The sequence below is a fragment of the Pinus tabuliformis genome, chromosome J, assembly GCF_031772625.1.
Source record: "Pinus tabuliformis cultivar Carrire ecotype Pingquan chromosome J, CPIR1, whole genome shotgun sequence".
Classification (NCBI taxonomy): domain Eukaryota; kingdom Viridiplantae; phylum Streptophyta; class Pinopsida; order Pinales; family Pinaceae; genus Pinus; species Pinus tabuliformis.
This window is the reverse complement of record NC_142295.1, coordinates 802,047,535-802,057,940: the sequence shown is the minus strand read 5'-3', so window position 1 is coordinate 802,057,940 and position 10,406 is coordinate 802,047,535.

Genomic DNA, 10,406 nt, shown 5'->3' with positions numbered 1-10,406 from the left:
ATCATTTGACTCATCTCTACCCTAAGATCCAAGACGCTCAGCGGTTATTAGCACAGTAGGGATCTTCTAGCTCCCAAGTTGTTGTCACTAACCCTTTTCCCCAAGGGCATTAATTACTTTTTGGTGCAAATTCTAATGTTGGTACCCCCACATGGGGCAACTAGGAAGGGGACAATTCGTCAAATGTTTATATGATGAGCTCACATATCAACGTTGCTACGCGATCACGTGATTACAGTGAATCAGAATCATCTAAGGCTAAGTCTGCTTCCAATGCCTCAGAGCCGCTCCATATTGAGAGGCCCTCTATTGAGTCTATACCTCGGATGTCGAAAGGCTCCGCGAAGTGCTCAACCATTAACCCTAATGCTAGGGCAGCCCAAAACTACTCGATTGTAGAAGATCTAGCTCAGAGTCCTTGCGCTATGTCAGCATTAGAGGTACTCCAATCATGCCCTGCTCAAAGGAGTTCTTTGCTCTCGACAATCGAAGTAGTAGATCCAAAAAATTCTCTTGTGCTCACTTTTGATATGTCAAACATCAAAAACAGACTTCCCCATCATATGGCTTTCCAGATAAAGTCTACTTATTGAAAGATTAACATCTTTCGAACAGTTATAGAAGAGGGAGCTTCCACATGTGTGATGTCCATGTCATGTTGGAAGGCCATTGAATCACCTCAAGTTGTTCCTTCACTGACTCTATTGACAGCATTTGATGGACTGTTATGAAACCAACTCAAGAAAAGATAGAAAAGATAGATCAACGCCTTATAATTCAGCCTCTTCGAGGGGGAAACCTCCTTTACATTACATAAATGAACAATTCTTGGATGTTACAAATGAAAAGACCTCCTTTCTATATATAGGAGTCTAAGGGGTCATAACATAACCAGAGCCGACATAACAATAATAATGTAAGGGCACAATAATAACAATAGTGGGCTTCTATGGGGCACATTAGTAACAATATGGGCACTACATGGGTACATCAACATAATAAGTGGGTTGTACTAATAATAATAAGGGGTTACACTAGCAGTATAGGGGCCTAACATTCCCCTCTCCTTCAAAAAGCGTTGTCCTCAACGCTTGAGTAGTTCTTGATGCTTCTGTATAAATTTCTTGTCCTCCCATGTGGAATCTTCAGCGGGAAAGTTCTTCCACTTGATGAGATACTCTGAAATTGATCGATTTCGTAGCTGTCGAGTTCTTGTTTCTGTGACTGCTCCAGGTTCCAATATGATTTTTCCTTCCTTTTCAATATCTGGCAATATTGTTTGAATTGGGATCTTTTGCAAGTGTTGAATAAGTGGCCATAATTCTTTGTCCTTCTTCCATTCATCCCTTGCTTCGTTTATCCAATCTGGTTGGATAATAGAAATAGCACAAAACAATGCTTCCACATCCTCATCCTTGAAGAGTCTTCCCATTCGGTAAGGTCGCCATTTTTTAAGTGCATGTAGTATTGCCAACGTTTCCTTCTCATAAATAGCTTGTTTTAGATGTAGCAGTAAAAATACCCAATCGCCTACATCAAAACATTTTTCACTATGATGTTGATCTACCTGTTGTTTCATTTGATTTTGCACCGAAGTGGCGCTATCCTTTAAAAGTTGAAGAACTTGTTGTTGATGCTCGATGTGATCTGTCACTGCTTGAACCTTTTTCTTCTTGATATGTCCTTCTATCTTTAGATTTTGAGGAGTGGTAATTTCTTCCAATCCTTTACAAGATATGGTCGGATTCATTTCTTGACGCTCGATGTGATCTTTCACTTCTTGAACATTTTACTTCTTGATATGTCCTTCTGTCTCGCTAGTTTGAGGAGTGGTAATTCCGACCAGTGAATTACAAGATATGGTTGGATTCATTTCTTCTTTCTTGATGTGATCTTTCACTTCTTGCACCTTTTTCTTCTTGATATTTCCTTCTATCTTGAGAGTTTGAGGAGTGGTCATTCTTGCCAATAGTTTACAAGATATGTTCTGATTCATTACTTCTTTCTCTGGGGTCGGGTCCTGGCATATATCCTCTTCTTTTGATGTTTCTTGATCCTTTTCTTCCTCCTCTTCATACTCTATGTAAAATAATTTCTTCTCAGCAAACTTATGACCTTTAGTGCATTTGCTATCACAATTGTAACAAAGCCCTTTTTCTCTTTTTTCTTCCAATTGTTGTGGTGTAACCCTTGTAGGTTGTGGAAGGCTAGGAGGAACAACACATCCATCTTTATAATTGTGAGAGGTATACATCCTTGTTGCCATAATTTTACTTTCAAAAATGTCACAAAGCCCTTTTACTCTTTCCAATTCTTGTGGTGTTGCTCTAAAGAAGGTGTTGCTCTTTGTATCCTCATAATGTGCTATCATTTCCTCCGTGAGAATTGACCACGTAACAAGTTTTTTACGAGAACAAAGCCCTTTATACCATAAAAATTGATCCGGTTCTAAATATGAATATGCAATACATACCTTTTGTAACAGTGGTACACCATGTAGATCAAAATATTGCTCCATCTGAAGTATCCAATTTACCGGATCCTTGCCATCAAACTTCCTCATCTTGCTTTTTCTTGATTTTAGGACCTCGAACTTGAAACGACTGTAACACTATACTTGCGGATATTTAAGTTCTGAAATTGCTACTTGTAGTAGCCCTCTGTGTCCTCTTTCCAATGCCACAAGTCTGATCCAAATTGGATTCCCCAAAAAAGAGTTATGCACAATCTCTCAAGATGACCTGATTATAGACCTTTCCAGAAGAGTGAACTTGTATGAAGTGCCACGTGTCAATTTTTAGACCTATGGATCTGAAAAATGCATACAAGAAACTACATTCCATCCTCTTTCTGTACCTTCTTACGAAATTTCAATCCAATGCTCAGATAGAAAGTTATGACTATTTTCCCTAGGTCACCTGTTTTGAATGTAATTCAGGAGTCTGCAAAAAGACCAATTTCCTCATATCATATTTCCGCAAATATCGCGCGAAAAGATCTGAAATTTGGACCCAAGGTTCAGCGCAATTTCTTCTCAAATGGGTTTGTTTTTTCGACTTCTGAAACGTCACAGAAAAAAAGTTATAGCGAAAATGCCACGATGACCTGTTTGGAGCAGCGAAACCCTAGAATCCAAAGCTCTGAAACCAAATGTTATGAAACCAACTGAAGAAAAGATAGATCAACGCCTTATAATTCAGCCTCTTCGAGGGGGAAACCTCCTTTACATTACATAAATGAACAATTCTTGGATGTTACAAATGAAAAGACCTCCTTTCTATATATAGGAGTCTAAGGGGTCATAACATAACCAGAGCCGACATAACAATAATAATGTAAGGGCACAATAATAACAATAGTGGGCTTCTATGGGGCACATTAGTAACAATATGGGCACTACATGGGTACATCAACATAATAAGTGGGTTGTAAAAATAACAATAAGGGGTTACACTAGCAGTATAGGGGCCTAACATGGACATTCTCATAGGATGCACGAGATTATTCCAACTTTTGCCATCTGTGTTGGGGGAAAGGTGGTAAATATTGAGGTAGAAATTGTCAATGCAAACCTGGATTACAGCCTCCTCTTAGGTAGGAATTGGATTTACGATATGGATGCCATAGTTTCAGCATTATTTTGCATCCTATTTTTTCCTCATGAGGGAAGGATTATAAAATTTGATCAAATGGATTATTCGCCAGGTGATTCTCACGCATATTCTGACTCTATTGTTCCATCAGTGGACAATCCCAGGAAACCTATTAAGAATTTAGGAGTTGGGATGTACTCTTTTGTAATGGGTAGTTTTGATCTCCCTGCTCCTTTAGCTAGAATCAATGTTATTTCATCCTCCAAGGGACCTTCTCGAAGAGAGTTCTTTCGAACACATTATTTTTCGGACCCTTGGCCTTTACCCTCATCTACCACCACATTAGATGGAGGGAAGGTAAGTGGAATGGCATGTCCTATGTCTATAGTAGAAATTGCTTATCAGTCTATTGTTAACTCTGCAGACTCTCATCCTACTCCTTTCTCACCAGAGGATTTAGATGGAGATGCGGCTCTAGCCTGGACCCTCGATTCAACTTCAGCTCAGGATTGCTTAGATACAGTCTTACCATCTAAGGAAGCAATTCTAGAAGCAATGATGGGCGTCGATAGACCATGGGATGATTTACATCATCGTTCATATTTCCTCTCTCATTTGTGAGAAATTAAGTCAAGTTTGTCCAGTCCGTATACTAGTGATCTTCATACAGTTTTAAACCCTTTGGAACTAGCATAGTTTTCTGCCGAAGGTAACATGTATGTTATCTCACGAACTGTACCTGTGAAGATCTCTATGAATCCTAACATAATCGATAATTCCTTCATCGGAACTAACTGTTCCCCTAAAGAAATTCAAATTTACACCAATCTCTTCAAAGAGTCTCGTGATGTGTTCACTTGGTCTTATGAGGAAATGCATGGAATAGATCCATCTATATTCCAGCATGAGATCAAGACATACGAAAACGCTAAACCTTTTCGTCAAAAAATTCGACCGGAAAATCCTAGAAAAGCAGTAGTTATTAAAGCTGAAGTTGAAAAGTTGCTTAAGGAGGGCTTTATATACCCCGTTCCTCTAACTGAGTGGGTCTCTAATCTAGTCCCCATAGATAAAAAGCAAGGAACGATCCAAGTATGTATTGACTTTAGGGACCTAAATAAGGCTTGTCCGAAAGACAATTACCCCACACCCTTTATTGATCAAATTATTGATGAATGTGTGGGTAATGAAATTTTTTCGTTCATGGATGGATTCTCTAGTTACAATCAAATTACTATTCATCCATAAGATCAGCACAATACAACCTTTATTTTTCCTTGGGGTACGTTTGCATACAAAAAGATGCCTTTTGGCCTTAAAAATGTTGGAGCCACTTTTCAGCGGGCCATGTATTATGCTTTTCATGACATCAAACATGTTATTGAAGCATATCTGGATGATTTAGCTGCTCGTTCTCGAAAGAGAATTGATCATCCTAAACACCTTCGGTTGATCTTTGAATGGTGTCATTTTTATAAAATCCAGTTGAATCCAAATAAGTGCGTTTTCACCATCACATCCAGTTGGTTGTTAGGATTCATCGTATCGACAAAGGGGATTCGTGTTGATCCCTTCAAGGTTGAGGAAATACTTTAGTTGCCTCCCCCATCTTCCATTTGTCAACTTCAAAGTCTCCAAGGAAAGGCAAATTTCTTGAGGAGATTCATAGAAAATTATGCCGAGATTACAAAAGGATTTATGCATTTGCTTAATAAATGAGTCCCATTTTTATGGGATGATTTTGTGCAACGATCTTTTTATGCTTTGAAAAAAGCATTAACTTCTGCTCCATTATTGTGTCCACCTAATTATAGCAGAGACTTCCTTTTGTATCTCGTTGTAGAAGAATCAACCATTGGTATGGTTCTGGTTCATGAAGATGATGTTTTCTGTGAGCATGTAATCTACTACCTAAGTCAAGGCTTGGTAGGCCCTAAACTACACTATTCTCCCACTGAGAAATTGGCTTTGGAAGCTGTCCATGTTGTCCAGTGGCTTCAACATTATATTCTGCTTCAAAAAACGTTCATCTTAGAAACTGTCAATCCATTTTAGTTTGTCCTTAGTAGGCGAGTGATTGGGGGAAAATATAATAGATGGATTGTCATTTTGCAAGAATTCAATCTCAAATTCATGTTGGCTAAATCAAAGAAATATTTAGTATTTGCAGAGTTGATATTAGAGCTACCTTGTGAAGAAGAAATTATTCATGAGGAAATTTTTCTTGATGAACATTTATTTCTCATTTCTTCACAAGATCCTTGGTATGGAGATATCATTATATATCTCCATACTTCTAAGTTTCCACCTGCTTTCTCCAAATATGAGCGTAGAAAGTTGCGTCACCTCACTAAGAATTATGTTATTATAGGTGACATATTATATTGTTGCAGGATTGATTCAATCCTTAGGCGTTGTTTGACTTTGGAAAAAGCTGAGTCAGTGCTTAATGATTGCAATAGTGGAGCTTGTGGCAGTCATCTATCAGGGCTTGCAATAGCCCAAAAAAATTTGTGAGTAGGCTACTTTTGGCCCTCGATTTTCAAAGATTGTATTGAAGCGGTCAAAAGATTCCATCCTTGTCAAGTCTATACTTGGAAAATGCACACGCATCTAGCTCCACTTTTCCCTGTTATCACTATCGGTCCTTTCACGAATTGGGGCATTGATTTTACTACTTGTAATCCGCCTTCGGGAGGGAATCACAAGTACATCAATGTGGTCATAAACTACTTTACAAAGTGGGGTGAGGTCATGCCTACTTTCGAAAATGACAGTAAAACAATGACCTTGTTTCTCTTCAATCAGGTTATTTCACGATTTGGTATCCCTAAAGAGATTGTCACTAACCATGGTAGTCATTTCCAAAATCAACTAATGTCTGAATTGGTTCTCAAGTTGGGTTTCCAGCAGGAGCATTCATCTCCATATTATCCTCAAGCCAATGGGCAAGTTGAAGCCGTGAACAAGTCCCTTAAAATAATCCTACAAAGGACGATTGACAAAGCTCGATCCAATTGGCACATCATGTTGTATCCGGCACTTTGGGCATACCGAATGTCAATTAAGACTGCCACTAGTTTTAGTCCTTTTCAACTAGTTTACGAGTTGGAATCTATCTTTCTTATTGAATGTGGAATTCCTTCTCTTAAGCTAGTTGTTGAACTTCTTCTAGAGACTTCTAGTCTCGAGGAACGCCTCATTCATTTGGAGCATCTTTATGAGTAGCATCAAGATGTCGCCATAATAAACGAAGCCCATAAAAAGAGGGTAAAAATGCAATACGATAAAGTTGTCTACCCTCGGAATTTTTCTGAAGGTGACCTTGTCCTGGTCTATGATCAAGAAACACATGCCCTAGGGGCAGGAAAGTTTAAATATATGTGGTACGGTCCATTTATAGTCAAGCGCATTTTGAAAAACGAGGTTTATGAATTAATTGGCTTTGAAGGAAACAAGTTAGTGGAGCCTAGAAATGGGCTCTACCGTAAGAAGTAATTTTCTTAGGCTTTAGTCGAGCACTTGCTTGTTTGTACATATCTATCTAGTGGTTTTAGTGATGTTGATATTTTTTATCTTCTTTGGGGAGGTATTGATGGACAATTCAGTATATCTAGGATTCACCAATGGTGCGAGTAGGCATACCCGGAACCTTGCTTCCACGGCTTGGGTGATTTATTATCCATCTGTCTAGTTGATGGTTTTGAGAGGAGTATGTATCGGTCCTGCTTCGAATAATATTGCTGAATATATTGTCGTTATTAATTTGCTATCTAAGGCAATATCTCTTGGTATTGATTCGTTAGTGGTCTATTTAGACTCACAACTAGTGGTATGTCAGCTTAATAACACTTATCGGGTACAAGATCCCTATTTATATCGCCAATTTTTAGAGTGAGATTGTTGCAACGATCATTTGTTTATATCACATATGTCCACATTCCATGATCAAAAAATTAATTAGCATATTCTATTGCTAATCAAGAATTAGATTGGCATATAAATCATTCATCAAATTAAAAAACATCAAAAATAATCAAAACTTCATCTGAATATATCATAAAATCGCCTATATATAGATAGAGTGTTTGTGTCCAAAATAATATACAAAAATTTGGGACAAAATTCCCCACAAAATCTCAGCTTATGTCCATCATCATGTCCAATCATAAAAAGATCTAATCATCTATCTAGTTGGCTCAAGATGAGCAGGCATAAAATAAACAACAGCATTGACTACACGTCGGAATAGCTGCACCCAGTCCTGTGGTACTCCTACAACGTGATGCTGCATGTCCTCAAGTAGATCCTCTATGGCTATCATGGGTACTTGGTATGTCAGCCTCACCAAGTTCCTCTGAATTGCATGAAGAACTCTCTCCATCTCAACTGCAGCCCCTTCGACATCTCTCCCATGATGCCTATGTCTAGGAAATCCGTCAGGTCTCACTGGTCCCACATCTGAAACATGATCAATATATTTTGTAAGTGTCTTGTCTCATCAAAATTATTTTTAAGTTCATTAAAAAAAACCAAAAAAAATCTTAAAAATTAAAAAATTCTTACCTATGGCACCCCATGCTACATTTGGTGGTAACACTAAATCTGGATCTCCTCGAAAATCCATCCCAGCATAGGGGTAGTCATCAACTGCAATGACCTGTTGATCCAACCATGCGAAAAACTTGTCATCAAAAGTCGTCCTAGGCACATCGCCACCCCCAAGGCATTTCATTGGGCCAGCCCACCTACCCATTCGTGGATCTCTAGAGCTACTAATAATCGATAATACCTTGGGTCGAAGCCCAGGTACTTTCTCAAAAAATAATGAGCATAAGATTGTGCCATATCCAAAATTCTTTGTTTGACCCTTCTAAACGGAGATCATTTGGTTCTTCATATTGGTCAGTAGAGGTGTGCACCAATCAAACATTGTGGTGAGATATTCCACTGCTAGGCTCATAGATACTCGTGAGGCCTGATGTAAAGCTGCAGAGCTATTTACCCTGGCAATGGTAAATAGTAAAATCTTCAAGAACAAGCTCTCTACGTGTTTGATTGGAATATAACGTCCAATCTTTTTAGGATGATTGGGACAATATATGTGGACATAGTCTTCTACACTAAGACTACCCCTCATCCTGCCAGTTGAATGCACCACCTCTCCCCTTTGAGAAAGACCAGTAATAAAGTATATATCTTCGATTTTGATCCTTAGGGGCATTTGATCGATCATGAATGTGTCATCCTCTGCACTCCAGTAATGAATCAAAAGCTCAAGCAATTGTGTGTTGGCTTTCATATTTGGCATCTTAAAGAATTTTAGCAAGCCACAGCCTCTTAAAGCATCCAAAGCATTTTGGTCCTCCATTACTTGATTATCTATAGCACTATGCTCTCTTTCTCACTAGGTGATGGTCATCCTGCCCAAAAAAATGTTTCAAACCATTAGATTTATGTTTTAAAGTTTTTACTCGCACACATGCGGGTTTCCTTTTAACACAATCATGTGTACGACCCTCATATATGCGAGTTACCTATATTCAACCTGCGTGTATGCAAATTTGAAAATTTTGACATATTTTCCTACAGTCAGAACTAGAAAAAACATTTAAAAAGTATCACAAATAATTACGAGCAGGATATAAGAGTTACCTGGAAGATTTAGAGCAATTTGAACGGTTCAATTGGTCGGAGGAAGCTTGTTTGTTTTTGTCTCCACAGCTCCTTGCTAAAAACACAAATGACAAAACTATGAGTCCAAAAGTCCTTATATAAGTTGAAAAATAAAAATTATTTTTTCAAAAATTGATTTTTGTCTTATGGAATTTTTGACCTTGTGGCTTGGAGTGTCAAGAATGAGTTGTCTTTTCAGGAAATTTTCTTCGAGACATCATTTTGGTCCCATGACCATAGACCCGTCATGGCAGGTATCATTGTCTTACTGGCATATAGGTTAGAGAATACTCCTTTCCACTGCATTTCGCATACAAGCCTCGATACTTCAATATGTTAGCCATAGGGTCGACCCCATTATATCTTGATTTGAAAATAATTTTCACGTGCCGACTTTAAAAATCATGATGCGATGGTAGAACCAACCTTTACATGGGCATCTTAGTTAGATCCTCGCAAACATTGGTTGCCCATGCTGCTATATTGAGTAGGCTCAGGAGTCCTCTTTAGTCCTACCATGACTTGTGTGTTGAAGACTCATTCTCATTCTTCTACACCACTTTCTGGCCTTATACCCTAGAGGCTCCTTTGTGTTGAGTTGTACTACTGCATTGCATATTGACTACTTGCACCTTTTGGCCTTGAGTCAGCTTCACTTGGACTCGTGTTTAAGCCACTTATCGACCATGTCTTATGCAAAATCAACCTTGCAATCACTTAGCCTCTACAACTTGACACACCCTTATACCTGTGGAAAGAACATCCCTTTGAGTGTCCTTGACCAGTTTCGCCACCTTGCATTGAGCACAGGAATGTTTCCCTCCCAGGAACTAGAGCATCTGCTTTTTCGAAACGCGTTCTTTCCATTGTAATATAGCATTATTTTATTCCTTTTCAAGCTTCATATAAAAGAAAATGACAAAAAATTATATATTCCAAAAAAAAAAGAGCGGGAACGGGACATTATTTCCATATTTTGATGGCAGCTAGAGTCAGTCATGTTGCCCTTGAACAAATCGCTCAAAAGAAAGTCTTTCCTCGATTGGGGTGACCAAAGTTTGACTTAGGAGAGCCTTAACCTTGTTATCGAGTTAGTCCTCCTCGGATTGGTTACCTCTTCTAATCATATGGAGAGTT